Source organism: Malaclemys terrapin, chromosome 9, assembly GCF_027887155.1.
Source record: "Malaclemys terrapin pileata isolate rMalTer1 chromosome 9, rMalTer1.hap1, whole genome shotgun sequence".
In the NCBI taxonomy this organism is placed as follows: Eukaryota; Metazoa; Chordata; order Testudines; family Emydidae; genus Malaclemys; species Malaclemys terrapin.
The window spans coordinates 56,290,763-56,309,112 of NC_071513.1; the positions used below are offsets into that span (position 1 = coordinate 56,290,763).

Sequence of the window (18,350 nt, forward strand, 5' to 3'; positions counted from 1 at the left end):
GGAGTATTGCGTCCAGATTTGAGCCCCCCACTACAGAAAGAATGCAACAACCTCGGTGCGTAGCTGAGTCACGGCATCGCTTCGACAGCGGTATCACGGCATGTAGGCCCTGCCAGCTTTTGGGGGAGGAAGGATAGCTCAGTGGTTTGAGCATTGGCCTGCTAAACCCAGGGTTGTGAATTCAATCCTTGAGGAGGCCATTTAGAGATCTAGGGCAAAAATCTGTCTGGGGATTGGTCCTACTTTGAGCAGGGGGTTGGACTAGATGACCTCCTGAGGTCTCTTCCAACCCTAATCTTCTGATTCTATGAATTCAACCAAGATTTTTTTTGAAGGGGTGAAGGAAGGAGTTCTCTGTCCTTTTCTCCATCTGTGTCTTAACAAACACTAAAAGCTAATTTTTCTTAGCCCCTGTATCCTATCCAGCTGAAGCCCATATATACACATGGAAAAATTATAGAATGCAATTTTAAACTTCCATAGATTCATCAATTCTAACACCAAAAGAACCATTGTGATCATCTAGACAGAACTCCCATATAGCACAAGCCAAAGAACTTCCCCACACTAATTCCTACAGCATGTTTTTTAGAAAAACATCCAAACTTATTATTTCAACACAGGCAAGGACATTATTAAAAAAAAATCTATATTATGATTTAACTTGATAGTAATCCTTTAATGCTCAAAGATCTGATCTCACAGACCAAAATAACACCTGTGACACTCTGTACCTCAAAGCAGCACCCTGGAACTTTTACCACTCTCATATAATTATGAAATGTTTCATACAAAGTATGCCTTGTGAGGTATCATTTTAAAAGTCTTGATCTGCTGAACATTAATATCCTGTTGGAGTGTATGTGTTAACATTGTAAGTGAGGTTATGAAGTTTTGCTATATATGTGTTACTGAAATATGTTGTGAGGTTCGGAACACCCACAGCCAGTCTTTCAGGTACAACAATGGAGTAGCCAGATAGGCTGATGGCCCTTTGAAGAGAATCCGCTCTCCCAACGACCATCTTAGAGACAGCACGTAGACAGTGGAGAATGCCTGACCAATGGGGATGTACCCCCATATCACAAGCATAGATCTTTCCAGCAAGCTGGAAGACACTATAAAAGAGGGTAAGTGATATCATGACTTGGCTTCATTCCCCCAACTCAACACCTGGAAGAAACATATAGAGGACTGTGACAGGGTCAGGCCAGACTGCTACAGGACTGTGCAGGAAGGAAGGTATTAGCCTCAGGATAAGCAGGTCCCTCTTCCCCGGTAACTGAGCAGGGGTTACTCCAGGTTAATTAGGAAACCTGGAGCCAATTTAGAACCTGCCAGGACGGGTTAAAAGCCTTCTACCCAACCAGTCCAGGGGGGTGATAGGCATCGTGAGAGTGAAGGCGGGGTGTTGGACAGCTGAGCAGTGCAGAAGCTGACAAGGACCAGGGAAGAACCCCACAGGTATAGAGTTGGGGAGAAACCCTACCCTAAACAGGAGCTAAGGACCCTTCCAGGTCCAAAGACCTGAAGAAAAGGACCCCCTAGAGACTAGGGGTTCTCCCTCCCACAGCAGGAGGGTCGGGAGGAACCCCGCTCAAGCAAAGTGGGGACAATAAGCCAAGGGGCGTGGGAAAATAACCCTGGGAACTGGCAGCATGAGACTGTTACCTGTAGGGTCCCTGGGTGGGGGCCGGAGTAAAGGGTGGGACCATCCCCCCGCCACTTTTCCTCTCACTGGATATCCACCGAGGCCAGGAGTCCCACTGCTAGGCCCTCACTGCTTCAGTCTCTGAATGGTTTTAAAGAATAGCTCCATATACAGTACATTGCAACAGTCTAATCTTGAGGTGACAAAGATATGGATAACAGAGGCAATGCCCACATGCAAAAGGAAAGGTCACTGCCTCCTCTCTGGATGCAGCTGGTACAAAGCTGACTGGGCTTTTGCTGTAATATGATGGTCAGACAGTAGCAGAGGGTCTAGAATCACCCCTAAATTCCAAACCCTAGTGACTAATGGCAGATGCACTCCCTCAGTCAAAGGGACTGATATGACTTCTACCATCTCCCACAGCTACTTCATCCACCACCTCTCCCCTCTCATTTGAGTTGGGCCTCTGCCAGTTCACTCTAATGCATGCCCTGATCTCAGCTAGACACAGGCTGAGGGGCTGAACTGTATCAGCCAAGTTGGGTATGATCAGCATGTTGAAAACACCACACCTCACGGCTCTTTACTAGTCCTCCCAACAGCCCCATATACACGTTGAACAAAAGAGTGACCAAATGGCACCCTGCAGCACCACACACTTCAGATATTCAGGAAGAGCTGCAATCAGACAACTACCCACAGAGATCTCTCCTAAAGAGGCTGCTATTGTTCCCCTGCTTTGTCAATTTTACGTCTGCCTATTTCTTATTGATTTTCAATTTAACTCAATTTTCTAGATATCTATTAATTTCAAACCTTTTTATTTTTAAGCCCCTACCTGTTTACTATATGGAACAATACACTTAACCATTGACTATTATATTGTATTGTGACTTCAATGGGACTATGCATGTGCTTAAAGTACAGTACACATCTGCAGGAGCAGGGTCCTAGACTGCCTATAAACTGAAACATTTTTAAAAATGATACCCACCCACCATCCCATGGGCATAGCCCAATTCCTTGAGAGTTTGGGCCTTTCTTGCAGTCTGAATAGAGGTGGGAACTCTTAAAACACCATACCACACAAAAATAAGGCACATACCTCCTGTATCTAAGAAGCCTCCAAGGCCTGACAGCTATTCAATTAGTTTATTTAAAGTTTGGTCCAAGTAGTTATCTTCTTTATTGGTTAATTTTTTTAATACTCTGCTGTAAAGTGGGGACAGGTAAAATCTCTGCAGATTCCACCACATGCTCCTCAAGATGCCCCAACTTCCTTGTTTGAGACACTGAGATGTTCTGAATTTAGAAAGAACACATACGTACATATGCTGTCGTCCCACACAGCTCACTCACTGGCACTAAGGTTAAAACTAAATTCTAAGCTCAAGACATTGTTATATTTCAATTACCTAGTGATGCTGGGTGCTGTGTTCTATAGCAAATTTCCCTACACTTCACATACATTTCCCCAAGTCACCTACTGTATCTTTTGAAATATAAATGTCTCACTAATCAGAAATGCCATGCAGCATTTTTATTTCTCAGAAGAAGTTGGGGGAGAGGGGAATCTCATTGCCAAATACTAACAGCAATATTATTCTACTGAATATCCTGATCAGCGAGTCTAGTTTTATCTATTTCTCCCTTTCAGTAGGAAAATCTCTACTCCTGTGGGAATTCTGCACTACTGTGCGCATAATTAATGAGCCATGCATATTTTTATTTTTTTTGCAAGTTTTTATCCCTCTCAAACAGCCAGCACAGCAAATTCAACCTAGCATCTGAAAGAGGAGTTGGATATTCTCTCTCTCTCTCTCTCTCTCTCATGTATCATCAATAATAAATATTTCAGTGGCTAGATTATGCCCTCATTTACACTGGTACAACCCCATTTGTCTTCAGTTGTAATGCAGAAGTCCAGGGTTAGTTTGCTGTTCAGGTAAGATTTAGAGTTTAAGATGGTAGAGAAAAAAAATAATGAACATGGTATCCTATAATATTTTTAAATAATCATTTTTCAGAGAAGAACAATTTAGTACACTCAGGTGGAGAAGGATCAGACAATATGATATTAATATTCAGAAGATAAGCATTGTATGCAGGAGACCTACTGCTGATGGGCCACAGATAGTCTTAATGCTCTTATCTATCAGACCAATAAAGAGAATGAAATTGTCGAACTCTCCCTCAGTATCTCCATAAGACTAGCAGAATTTGTTTTTGTGGAGACCAACAGTACAAAACTTGGGTTAGCGAAGTGAACTGTGATGGACCAAGAGGCAAAAACATGGGACTGTCCAAGAACATTAGAGCAAAGGTGAACATGTTTTGCGGGCATAGGTTTATAGAAATGAATGAAGCCAATAAAGAGATCCAATTCAAACAACGTGAAACTCTACTCTCCTTGGAAGCGGATTATAGATATTGGAGTGTACTTGTTACAATACTGCTTGAAAAGGTTACATTCGGTAAAAGCATTTGATTCATTCACTTACGTAGCTATGTATTTCTTTAACTTTAGAGGGATTTCAAGAATACAATCTTATCTGTGCCAAGGTCTGACTGACATCACAAGGATTCACGCACAATAGTTGACCCAAGTAGCACTATGATCACTAGAACTGTGGGTGGCAGCAGGAGGATTGCAAGCTTTTCCATATCTCCTCTAACAAATTATCAGGTGCTGAGCACTTCCTCCCACTGAACAGCTTCAGAATCTCATGCTTTTGAGATCTTATAGCACCTTTCCTCCTCTCTCCTATTTCAAGAACTTCCACCTTTCCCTTAAGAACCAACAAGATACTAAACAAACATTCTATCATCTCACAGAAAAGTAATCACTTGACGTGGAATCAAAGAGTTAAAACTCAAGTTTATCTCAAACCTGTCTTTTCAAAGACCCCTTTAAAGATTATAAGATCTTAATGTTCCATTAAAGTAACACAATCAACAAAAAAAACTTTATTCAATTCGAAAGGAAAGCAATTACCATATGCTGCAGTGGTTTTTGGGAGGGAGTGTTTTTTTGTTTTGTTTTTTTGGGGGTATTTTTTAAGATTTGATGATGGAATGCTGAAAATGTTCCACCCTCACTGATTTTAACTGTGATTAAAAATACTAGTCATTGTTTAAGGCTGAACACAGTTCTCCTTCTGTTCCACTTCAACTCACAAAGTTCTCAAATAGTAGAGATTTTCCATTGACCAATTGTACACTGGCTTTTCTCGGCTATTTGCAGTAGGCTTCAGCCGTGCTGTTTCTGAAGATCTTGTGTGTTTTTTTGTGACTTCCAAAACAATAACATTCAGCTCTACACTAGCGAACTCCAGCTCATCATCAAAAACTGGGGATGAGAATACATGTAGGGCAGAAAAGTTTCAGCAGCCACAGATGAAGAATGCTGTGCGCAGGCACTAATAGAGCAGACATCTAGGAGAATCCACTGAAGACACTGATGTCCTTGTTCACTCAATCTTCAGTCTGCAATATCCCTGGTAAGTCCATCACTGCAAGATAAGAAAGGCAGGAAGCCCAACAGCAAATTCTTGCAATGTAATCTCCCCTGGCTACCATTCCTGAGTCCATGCCTGCGCTTTGGACTCAATTGTTTCAATTTCCTACTTAATTTCTTGAGCTCTTTCCCCAAATGGGCATGTAGAATCTGATTTTCTCACGTTTATCTCTGCACCTCCATGGTCAGTATACTGATGAGCACCACATCCTCATATGGCAGTGATGGTGTTCAGGAAATCAAACATCTATATAGGATGGTAGCTTAAGCCTGCCCAGGTTGAGGATGGCATTCTTGATGTATTCCAGGAACTTCCATGCCTGAAAAAGAGGTGAATAAGGACAATTATTGACACACAGTAGTTTATAGACAACTGACAGAGATTCAGCAAGGAGAATTTCGCAATATGCTACAGAATGAGGACACAAAAATACAAGACAACACAATTGCTGTACAAGGTACAGGTTAATTGATGGACAGGGCAACTCAGCAAGGAAGACAAATAGCTCACGTTTTCCTTCTCTTTTACAACTTGTGAGGAGGGTTCCTGGACTTGACTAAACCCCCCAACCAGCACAGACTTGAATGAGGCAGTTTTAATCTGTATACAACTAAAACTGCAACAATGTTCTGGTCTCAAAATAGATCATCATCAAGAAATTAGCTAAAACAATGAGACTACATGAGGAAATATACATTGTAACTGAACTAAGGCCAATATCCAGGTCTTACCCTCAGACTTCCAATCCCTGTGTTCATGATACATTTTCTCCTCTTCCAGCACTCCAAGATTTCCTGGACTGGGTTTCCAACAATAGCCCTGATTTTGTTCTATTCTCTCAGCTACATTTTCATTTTACTTTGCTTTCTTTTGACTTTTTGTCCCATCTCAAAGTCATCACAACATCTCCAATGCTCTTGAAAGAAGAGGAAATCTAGGAAGAGAAATGGTGAAACTTAGTTGTTAATAAATGGTGGAACTTTTGTAGTATTCCATCATGCCCCAGAAGCAAGCATGTGGAACACAACACAGAGAATAGTGGTTCAAATTACAGTACCTCCTATCTTGAGAACTTTTACTTCAAATCACTGCCTGTCATCTCTTGGACATTTCTGGTGAAGTATTACTTTGGCACCTTCCTCAACATCACCCTTCCGATGTCTTGTTTCCATAAATTCCATGATTACGCTGTCTTCACAAAGGAACTGAAGAGCCTTCATGTCTCATTGGATGATGTGACTGCTCCATCTTGACATGCTGCAATTAGTTCACGATGGAATGCCAGCTGGTACTGCCAAGAAACTGACTTTGTCCCCCACTTGTGAGTCAAGCAGCCTTCTGTTGGAACGATTGGGAGTAGCAAGGCTTGACCACTAATTGGTGGATCTTGGCTCACAAGCTGTTTAAAAGATTACTTAAAAAGAGCTGTATACCAAATTTCATGAAAATATGAGGAATTTTATCAGCTGTAACTTGGTCAAGATTAGCTGAAAGTTTAGCATTATTCTCTGGGAGATGCTACACAGAGGAACACACTACTTGCTGGGATGGGTATCCAAAGTTCTTGTTCCAGTCCTTTGAGATATTTGTCACTGGACCTTCGTGCAATGGATAAGAGGAGATCTCCAAGGAAATGCATATGGTGAATACAGAGAAATGGTACTATAAAAAGGCAGTTTAGGTCTAGTTTTGGTTTTTTCTTTATCTTGAAGTGATATTCAAAAAGAGAAGTGATTTCAAAGAAGATTGTGAGCTTCACTTAAGATCAATGAATACATGGAGAAAGTTTGAGGTGGGCATAACCCCCAGAAATGTGAACTGAATTGATCAAAAGAACAGTTGGTGCTACAGAAAGACACATGACGTCGAATGTAATAAAATAAAGCATAAGTACTGAAATTAAATGTATGAAAAAGTATGATGTACAATACAATAATGTAAAAACTATAACAGATCGAATATTCTTTTAATACACATTGCCCTTTGCTTCAGGAGGTCAGCAAGTACTAACAGTTGCAACAAACAAAGCCCTAGAATGGCTTGAAAGCAACATGAAGTTCAATTACATGATCTTCACGGATGAGACAACAACCAAAATCACCACCATCATCTGATTTAACACATCCTCTTCACTCCTCAAACATCAGCATGTGAAGCCACTGCCATGTTTAGAGAGACACATCTGGATGCAATTTTAAGAGCGGGAAAGGCCCAGTAGTTATTTTTGAAAGTATTATATGAACTTCCTGATGCCCTATAAACCCTATTAAGAGTTGGAACCTGTGCACTTAACTCGTCCTCTACTATATTTAGGTATTACTAATCAGTACTACTTTTTAAAAAAGGAAAATAAGGAATGTAGGGTGTGCCATAAAACTTTCAGCAGTCACAGATTTTTCCAAGGTGAGGAAAAATATTCTCTCTCAATGGTAAAAGGTCATGGAGCAATATTTTGGCATACGAGTTATACAAACAAATCCAATTACATGTTTTATAGGGTTTTTGCAGACAATTACCCAAAAGCATAACGTAGTCAGAGAATTCACAGAATCTCAGGGAATTAACTGAGTGGCACAATTGAATCTTTGACACACCAAAGAAAAGCCTGTGAAGAAAAAGGGATTTCTAATGTGATCAAGTATTTTTAGAGAAAAACCCTGCCTGCAAAGATATGCAATACAGAAATCATCTTCAGTAAGTTCTCAGGATGGTTGAAAGGCCAGGAGCAGCCAACAGAACATAGCCAGACATATGCTAATGTTCTTTATAGGTACCAACACTAATTTCCTGGGTTCTGCACCCCCGCCCCCAAAACCTACCTCTTGTAATAAGAGTAAAAAGAAATTTCCTAAATCATAGCTTTCTCCCATTTATATATGGGTTTGTTCGATTTTGGTCTTGCTTTTCTCAATAATGAGGGAGATTAGACTTTTTTCTGGTTTTGTCTTCTAGTTGTTAAAGCAATAAATATAAATTCAAAATCTATTGCGTAGAAGAAAAGCTGCACATATGTGACTAATTAAATAGCAAAGGCCATGTTCTCTGGCTAGCAGAGCTTCCCATCATTGCAGTCCCATAACCGTATATTAGTGGAAGCTATAATTCTGCAAAATTTTTGTCGAGTTAAAAAAACATTTAAGACCAGAAGGGACCATTAGATCACCTAGTCCAGGGGTGGGCAAACTTTTTGGGCTGAGGGCCACATCTGGGTGGGGAAATTGTATGCAGGGCCGGGGCAGGGGGTTGGAGTGTGGGAGGGAGTGCGGGGTGCAGGAAGGGGTTCAGGACAAGGCATTGGGGCAGAGGAGAGGTGCGGGGTGTTTGAGGGGGCTCAGGGAAGGGGGTTGGGGTGCAGGAGGGGTGCAGAGTGCAGGAGGGGGCTCAGGGCAAGGGGCTGGGGTGCAGGTGGTGTGCAGAGTGGGGCTCAGGGCAAGGGGTTGGGGTGCAGGGTGTACGAGGGGGCTCAGGGAAGGGAGTTAAGGTCTAGGAGGGGTGCGAGGTGCAGGTAGGGTGCTTAGGGCAGGGAGTTGGGAGGCAGGGGGCAGGAGGGGTTCGGGCTCCAGTCTGGCGCCACTTACCTAAAGCGGCTCCCAGGGTGGCAGCAGCGCGCACTGGGGCCAGGGCAGGCTCCCTGCATGCCTGCCCTGTCCCTGGCCCCGCGCTGTCCAGGAAGCGCTGCGGCCCCTGGGAGGGAAGGGGGGACAGAGGGCTCCGCGTGCACTAGCCTTGATGCGCCTCTAGGTACCTCCCCCAAAGCTCCCATTGGCCGCGGTTCCCCATTCCCGGCCAATGGGAGCTGCAGGGGGTGGTGCCTGGAGGCAAGGGCAACGCACAGAGCCCTCTGCCCCCCCACCCGGGGGCTGCAGGGACATGGTGCTGATCGCTTCTGAGAGCAGCGCGGGGCCCACAGCGCCACGGGGGGCAATCCCGCAGGCCGGATCCAAAGCCCTGAGGGGCTGGATTGGCCTGCGGGCTGTAGTTTGCCCACCCCTGAGCTAGTATGACCTCCCATCATAGGCCAAAGAATTTATGAGGTTGTAGATTGAGGTTCTTCAAGATGGCTCTTAGTCACACCTATGGCTACTGAGCCACTTTGTGGTGTCTTGCTGCAGAACAGTCTTCTAGCAATGTAAGTTAACTCACTCTTGCATCCTCCACCCCTCCCCTAAGTTTCACTACCGTTCTGAGGGCAAGGCTATAGAGGGGGTGGAGCACCCTTACCACATCAGTTCCTACCACCACAAAACCAGATACACCGAACAAAGACCCAGACAAAGGAAGGCAGGTGGAAAGTGTATGTATGCAGAGCCATCTTGAGGAACCTCAGTTACAAGTAAGAAACCTTCACTTCTTCGAGTGGCTCTGCATAGTTCCACTTACAGGACAGCTTGCTAAGCTGAAAACTGACCTGAAGGCAGGAACAGAGTCCTAACTGAATAGGGGATGCAGCACCACTTTACCAAAACCAGCATCTGTCTGAGAGGCCAGGTCCAAAACACTGTGCCTTAGCAAGTGTGCACTGAAGTCCAAGTTGCAGCTCTGCAAATTTCAGCAAGACAAGACGAGGAAGTAGCCACAAGCTCTACTAGAATATGGTTGAATCAAAGCTGGTACAGGAACTTTTGCTAGCATATAACATTCAACAATTTGTTGTTTAATCCATCAAAATGCAGTCTGGGAAGAAACCATATACAGTAACTCCTCACTTAATGTTGTAGTTATGTTCCTGAAAAATGCAACTTTAAGTGAAACAATGTTAAACGAATCCAATTGTCCCATAAGATTTAATGTAAATGCGGGGGGTTAGATTCCAAGGAAATTTTTTTGGGGCAGACAAAAGGCATTATACTGTATGCTGTACAGTACTGTACTGTACTATGGTTGGGAAGTGCCCCGGGCTTACCCCACACAGGCACAGCCCGCTTCAGGCAAGGACGCTAGGAAGCACCTTTGCTGCAACAGCGGCAGCTTCCCCAGAGAACAGGCTCGGATTTTGCCATGAATGCTCCAGGCCTGCCTCTTCCTGTCCCCGCTTTACTCCAGGTCCACCTCTTCCCACCCCCACTCCACCTCCTCTCCGGAGCACACCACATCCCTTCTCCCCCAAGTCCTAAGCGCCGCCAAACAGCTGGATACAGGAGAATCAGGTTTTCCCTTCATCCATGCTCGAAATCTGGTCCACTTTAAATGGTAACAGCTTCTAGTGGACTGTTTTCTGGAGATAATTAGTACATCCTGCACAGGGGAAGAACACGACTACTCGAGAGTAGACAAACCTAATGTCCTATCATCCACTCCATCAAGTGAAGAGACTTTGGGTCCAGGTGAAAGATCTTGCCCTCCTGCTGAAACAAGAAGTCTCAAGACAGAGGAAGATGCATAAAGATTCTCCCAGATTGTTGCAGGAGACCGGTAAACTGCTGTTGACCTGGCCAAGCCAGGACAACAAGAATCATCTTGTCCTGGTGTAGCTCCTGGATGAATGGAAAGGGAGAAAAGGCATACATCCAGCCCTTTTTCCAGTGTAGAAGGAAAGTATCGGATAGACAGTCCCTCCCCACACTGGGACAATTTTTGTTGGACCTCACTACAAACAGGTCCACCTCTGGTCAACCCCAGCTGGAGAATATGGTCTGAATCAATTAATCCTTTAGGGACCATTCATGCATCTGAGATCTGTCTCTGCTGAGACAATCTCCACCTACATTGTTTTCCCTGTCAGATGCAGGGCCACAGGATAATCATCATGAAGGATACACCAATCCCATAGATTTATAGCCTGTGCACACAGGAAAGTGGAGTGATCACCCCCTACCCCTGCCTGTTGATGTAATAGACAATATATTGGCAGTGTGTCACCACTTGCACCACTCTCCCTTGTAGGAGAGGAAGAAATGACTTGAGAGCTAACCAAACTGCTCTCATTCCAACACACTGATATGCAGGGCTGTCTCCTGCTAAGACCACAGCCTTTGAACTGTCAACTGATTCAGAAGGGCTCCCTAGCCCTTTCTCGATGCATCTGACATCACCATTGGCAATAGGTCTGGGGGACTGAAGTGCACACACCTCTAAACAAATTAATTCTGACTGACCACCATTTTAGGGAGGCTGTGATGATCTGAGGTATGGTGATCAACATATGAAGGCTGTCCTGACTTGATGTATATCTTGTTTCAAGATATCCAATGCTGCATATTTCTCATTCTTAGTCGAGCAAATGGAATCATGTTAAGTAGTGGCTTCCATAAGACCCAAAAAGGGTTTTACTCTGAGCAGCAGCAGCACTGTTGAATTTTAAAAGAAACTAACTTATTTTGAGAAATTTATCCTCTGATAGAAAAGCTCTCCCTTTCACAGAGTACAGTATGGATCCTATAAATGGAATCCTCTGAGTAGGACAGAGAATTGACTTTGGGCAGTTCAGAAGGTGCCAGAGATCTGAAAAGAGACTTGCTGTAAAAACAATATGATTTAACAATTCCTCACAGACAGCAAGCATTAGTAACCAATCATCCAAATAAGGGTAAACAAAAAATACACTGATTTCTCAAATGAGAGGCTTCCACAAAGAGGCATTTTGTGAAAACCCTGGGCACAACGGAGAGGCAAATGGAAGCATCTTGTAACGGAAATGCCATCTGGTCACTAAAAACAGAGATACTTGCAATGGGTGTGATGAATCAATATATGAAAAACGTATAATTTAAATAGAGAGTCACAAATTAATCCATTACTAATGACAAAGGGATTATGGATGTCAAAGTCAACATGTGGAAATGGAACTTCCAAATGTACTTGTTCAATTCCGATAAGTCTAGAATCAAACGAAGTCCCCTGTCCTCCTCCTGCACCAGAAAGTAATGGGAATAAAAGCTTTGATTCTTGGGTATTCAAGGATCCCATCAATTGCTCCTATTAGAAGCAATTTTTCTACTTCTGCAAGAAGAATACCATCATGAGAGGGGTTGCTGGAGACAGAAGGGTAGAGGAGATTGTGTGGGAGATAATCTTTCAAATTGTATGGCATAGCCCCTTTCTACAATCTCTAGAACCCATTGATCTGGCATAATTAGTCTCCATGCATTGATAAAGTGAGCTAGCCCCTCTGCAAAGAAGGGCAGGTTGGAGCTCTTTGAGAGCTGGGAATGAGCCAATTATCTTATCAAAACTGAGGCTTGTTGTTCCATGGCTAAGATGCTGCTGAGGATGTGGGTTCTTTAGACTTAGACATCAGTCTGAAAAGCCTCTTATTATGACGACTCTGGAAGGGTGCAGGCTGCTGGTATTGTTGAAGTCTCTAACCTGATTAAGAGTAAGTCCAAGACTAGGGGGTAGGGCTGTCTCTGATACCAGAAAGTAGAGGGTCTCCAAGAAGAAATCAAACCCAACCAGTGGCTATCCCTTTCATTTCCTTTAATATTTCCAGTAACTTGTCTGTCTTCACACTGAAAAGACCCTCCCCTTCAAAGGGAAGGTCCTCCAACTTAATTTTCGTGTCTAGGGCTAAGGAGGAAGAACAAACCAGGCATGCCTCCTGATGGTCAGAGCAGATACCAAGGTTCTGGCAGCAGAGTCCGAAGTCTCAAAAGAGGCCCTAAGGGAACACTTGGCTATGTTTTGGCCTTCCATTAATATGGGATTCACCAATCATCTTCGGTCAGGTAAATCCTGTAAAAATAATGTAATCTTTTCCCATAAATGAAACTGGTAGCAGGCGTAACTTGTCTGATAATTTGCCACACAACCCTGAGGGATGATTAAGAGAACACCTTCCTCTCCAACGAATCAAGCATCTTCCCATTTTTATCAGTTATGATGGAGTATGATTGTTCAGAGCTTTCCCCGTTACTGGCAGTAGCCTCCACAACTGAATTAGGAATAGGGTGGATATGAAAGTAGGAAAACCCCTCCGAGGGCATCTGATGCAACTTGTCATCTTTCTCAGAAGAGGCAGACATCACTCTCAAATTCAGCTGCCTGTAGCAAAATTATCCAAAACTAGTTAGGATATTCTACTCCAAGTAGCACCAAGGATATCAAACACCACGTGAAAAGTATTTTTCACAGGCACTGCAAGAAGATTAAAAGTGGACATCATACTGCTGACTAATATACACTAGGCTAGCATATCTCGATATAGATCACATTACCTAAACATATTATGCACACCATACATCAGTATGGATTAAGCACATAATAGTAATATAATAGCAATAATATAGCTTAAATTGGCCTATGCTTTTTATATAACCCTGCCCACCTATGCTAAGTATCCCCTTGCATTCACTGAAGAAAGTTTTGACTTCAGCAAATAGAGAAGCTGTCAAGACCAGCAAGACAGATGAGTGCTTTATCATAACAGGAAGGGAGTTACTCTCTGAGGCCAGTACTGAAGTGTCCCAAAGAAAGAGGACATGACATGATTGTTCTACCCTAGTACTGATCTCAGGGGTGCTGTCATGCCCTTCGCTACCTGGAATGCATGTGTTCAAAACAAAGATATATCATGGTACCTGAAAAACAAGGTAGAAAGCTGATTGGTTACATCTAGTTTCAGATGTGCAGGAGGTCAGATTAGATGATCATAATGGTCCCTTCTGACCTTAAAGTCTAAAGTCGATGAGATGATGTACATGCCACCTTTTATTGATAAATAGGTAGGGGATAAAAGATGGCTTTAGGGATGTAACTTTGGGAGCACATCTGTGTAAGGTGAATGTTACAATGTTGCACAAGACAGCTTCACAGAGACCGGTATCATACAGAACCTTTTCCAGTATTATTATTGGATTATAGCAATAAATCTGACTGACATTGATTTTTTGGACTCTTGAATATATTTCATAACAAACCAAAGTGTGGTCAAGCAATTGACTATACAATTTATCAACAATATGATTCCACCAAACAGTGGAACTGAGTAGCATCCACAGGAGAGGAGGCTAGAGCCAGCCCCACTTATTCATCCGCCGATAAATCGGATTCATGGTCTATTTCCAAACAGCTCCTCTTTTTGAGCAGGAGATAACTCCTCATCTTCTTCCTCAGACAGCATTTCAGGCATAGTTATCTGTATCAAGATCCATAGGAGTTGTATCTGTGGAATCACTGGATTGTCAGATCCTTTATACAGGAAACATTAACTCTCCAGCCACACAGGAGGGTAACTGAAAAATTCCTAAGGTGGCCTCCAGTAAGGCCACAGACTCCAGGATTGCCAGTCTCCCCAGTAACTGCAGTTTAGGAACATGCCTACAGGAGGGAAAGCATAGGCTGGTATGAACAGAGCGACAGGTCTCTGCATTCTTCCTCTATCTTTCTCCTAGTAAGAATCTGGGTCTGGATCAGATAGAATGCACCAAGAACAACAACAACGAGGAGTCCTTGTGGCACCTTAGAGACTAACAAATTTATTTGGGCATAAGTTTTTGTTGGATATAACCCACTTCATCAGATGCATGGAGTGGAAAATACAGTAGCAGGTATAACTATACAGCATATGAAAAGATGGGAGTTGCCTTACCAAGTGGGGGGTCAGTGCTAACAAGGCCAATTCAATTAGGGTGGATGTGGCCCATTCCCAACAGTTGAAAAGAAGGGGTGAATATCAAGAGAGGGAAAATTACTTTTTGTAGTATTAACGAGGCCAATTCAATCAAAGTGTATGTGGCCCATTCCCAGCACTTGACAAAAAGGTGCAAGTATCAGAGGGAAAATTTTTTGTAGTGACCCAGCCACTCCAAGTCTTTATTCGGGCCTAATTTGATGGTGTCCAGTTTGCAAATTAATTCCAGCTCTGCAGTTTCTCGTTGAAGTCTGGTTTTGAAGTTTTTTTGTTGAAGAATTGCCACTTAATTCTGTTATTGAGTGTCCAGGGAAACTGAAGTGCTCTCCTACTGATTTTCAAATGTTACAATTCTTGATGTCTGATTTGTGTCCATTTATTTTACTGATACAGACTAACACGGCTACCCTTCTGAAACCTGTCACCAGGAATAATTGTGGATCCAGAGGGAAGTATGGAGATACAGCTCTTTGAGGGGACCCTGTAGGGGTCCTAGAAGGAGGAAGGATGTGGGGTCAGGGGAAAAACCAGCAATGGCTTCTGGTCTCTTCTTAACAGGATGAAAAAGATGGTCTTGGAACCGTGGAAACATGCCTCCTTGAAACCCTGTGGTTTACACCTGGATCTGATGAATGAACCAGAGCTGCAAGGTGAACTTGGGCAGCCACAGTGGCAGAGCTTTCAGGAACAGAGGATGTTACCAGGACCACCAACAGATCCAAAGAGGCGGACAACATTTGATCCAAAATTATACACGAATCATTTCTCGTTACTGGAGATGGGGGTGGAAAGGATCTCCACTTCAGAAATGTAGCAGCCTTGTCAGAATCAGACGTATCCAATAGTTCTGATGCATGGGAACCAGCAGCACTAACAGCAGCTGCTTTGTCTCTATCTTTGCCTCTTTCTTCGGCGCTGCAACAGATGGAACTTAAGGTGCTGAGGGCCCAGATTCTGACACACTGATCAATTCCATCTTCCTGAATCTGGTCCTGCAGCTAGTAGCACCAGTGTGGGTGGCCAAACAGTCTCTGAACCTCTCTTCTGGCTCCAAGGCAGTCAGATCTGGCCACCTGGCCCTCAGTTCAGACATCTGTAGCTTCAGTGGCTTGACTGAGGGAGCAGCAGGAACTGACTCTGGTCCCGACAAAGGTTTCAGCTTCTTGGAATCCTTCAGTAACGTGGCGCTGGTAGCTACGGGGCAGAGACTGGCCTCTTAGACCTAAGACGCAAGGCCTGACTGGATCCAGAGGGCATACCCTCAACAGCTTCCTTCAGAAGGAAGAGCTGCAAAATAGACATTTTATCCCTGAGTAAAAGTCCATCAAATTGAACATCCAGTAGACATTTCCCCCTCTCCCAGGCACTTGATGCACTGCACATGGTCACTGGATGCCAGGAAGACAGCTGGGCAGGAAGTACACTTCTCGAAGCCTAGCTTCCTCTGTTTCTTTGGTTCCTACATAACCCAGTACCAGGAAAACACTAAGTACACTGAACGAGCTAGCACTGACTATTTCTAAGAAGAAAGAAAAACTGACTCTGAAGACACCAGAGCAAACCACATCTGCACAGGCATACGGCTGGAAAGAACTGAAGTAGTGAGGGCACTCTGCCCGCTACATAGCCTCTCCCTCAGAAAGCTGGTGACGCTAGGGGGAAGGACGGGGGTGGGGAGGGGAGAGCATGAATGCTCTAGTTTACACTGTTAGAAGAAGCTTCTGCCGTAAGGCACCACAATGTGGTGCAGTACCCAGAAGTGGGAATATGCAGAACCACTCAAAGAAAAATACCCAGTTACTCCTGTAGAAAGCCAAATAACTTGAGTTTGAGTACAATGTATCTGCCTGAAAGGCATCCAGTCTTGATCCGGACAGTTCCAGGGATGGAGAATTCACCACTTCCCTAGGGAGTTTATTCTGATGGTTAAATCACCCTCACTTAAAAATGTGTGCTTAATTTCTAATCTGAATGTCCAGTTTTAACGTCCAGCTATCTGTTCTTATTATGCCTTTCTCCACTAGATTAAAATGCCCTTTAGTACCTGGTATTCTCTCACTGTGAATATTCTTACAAACTAATCAAGTCGCTTCTCAATCTTCTTTTTGATAAACTAAAAAAATAAAAGCTAAGTCTTTTACTAAAACACATTTTTTCCAGCACTCAAATCATTTTTGTAGCTCTTTTCTGAACTGTCTCTAATTTATCAACATCCTTTTTGAAATGACGACATCAGAACTAGACAATATTCCAGTACTGGTCTCAGTGCCATGTACAAAAGGTAAAAATCACCTTTCTACTATTCTCCACTCCATTCTTCGTACATCCAAGGATAGCATTAGTCCTTTTTGCCACACCATCCCTCTGAGAGCTCACATTGTCCACTATGACCCCTTTATCCTTTTGAGTCACTGCTTTCTAGGATAGTCCCCCATTATGTAGGAATGGCCGACAATCCTTATCTTGCATTTGGCTCTATTTTATTTAAATAGGCCCAGCCCACTCAATTATCTAAATAGTTCTGTATGACAGCTGTGTCTTCATCTTTCTTTACCACTCTGCCAATGTTGTGTCATTTGCAAATCTGATGAGATCATTGATTAGAATGTTGAATAGCCTAGAACCAAACCCATGCAGGGACTCCGCTAGCAACACCTCCATTTGATAATTCTCCAATGACAACTACTTTTTAAGAGGCCATTTAGCCATTCCTTAATCCATGTAATGACTTAATACCACATGACATTCTCCTAAAGCCTATTTTCCATAAAAATATGCAGATTAGCATTAATTATATTCCCATTTTTCAGTTCTTTACTGATCTGGGATTCATTTTTCCATATTTTGCAATGGATTGATGTTAGGCTAACTGGCTTATAATTATTCAGGTCATCCCGGTTGTCCTTTTTGAATACTGGTACAAAATTAGCACTCTTCTGGAATTTTCCCAATATTCCAATATTTATCAAAAATTAACTCTCAGGACTCTGGGGTACAAACTATCCAGATCTGCTGATTTAAATAAGTTTATGCCAGTCAACACTGTTTAACATCCTCAATTACTGATGGCCTGGAAAGCACTTGTCACCCTCATGTGATAGGAGTTCATCATACTACTTCTTTCCAAAATTAGAACAAAACAAACAAAAATCTCTTTAAATTTACCTTTTCTGCATCAACAACAATTTTACTATCTCCACCTTGTAAGGGGCCTGTATCAGGGGTGGGCAAACTTTTTGGCCCGAGGGCCACATCTTGTATGGAAATTGTATGGTGGGCCATGAATGCTCATGAAATTGGGGGTTGGAGTGCAGGCTCCAGCTGGGGGGTGCAAGCTCTAGGGTGGGGCCAGAAATGAGGAGTTCAGGGTGCGGGAGGAGGCTCCGGACTGGGGCAGAGAGTTGGGGTGCCGGGGGTGGGGGTAGGGCACTGGCTGGGGATGATAAAAAAAATATGCTTCCTACACAACCATACATCCATCACATGATATTCATGACTCGGCTGACCAGATGTCCTGATTTTATAGGGACAGTCCCAATATTCAGGGTTTTATCTTATATAAACGTCTATTACACACCACCCCGTCTCAATTTTTCATACTTGCTATCTG

General features: G+C 43.3%; 1 protein-coding gene across 7 annotated transcripts in view; it reads right to left on the minus strand.

Moving 5' to 3' along the window:
- ARMC8 (armadillo repeat containing 8) overlaps nucleotides 1-18,350 on the minus strand; it is a 206,968-nt gene that overhangs the window by 154,156 nt on the left and 34,462 nt on the right. For 3 of the 7 annotated variants that reach the window (XM_054039456.1, XM_054039454.1, XM_054039453.1), the window contains 2 exons: nucleotides 5,904-6,106; nucleotides 5,335-5,491 (listed from right to left, as the gene is read on the minus strand). The exons of 2 other annotated variants lie outside the window; for them this stretch is intronic. The gene's annotated coding sequence lies outside the window, so the exon portion shown is untranslated. Of the gene's footprint in view, nucleotides 1-5,334; nucleotides 5,492-5,903; nucleotides 6,107-6,229; nucleotides 6,760-18,350 lie in introns of those variants that run through there. 2 more of the 7 variants (XM_054039455.1, XM_054039457.1) reach the window with 2 other exon arrangements.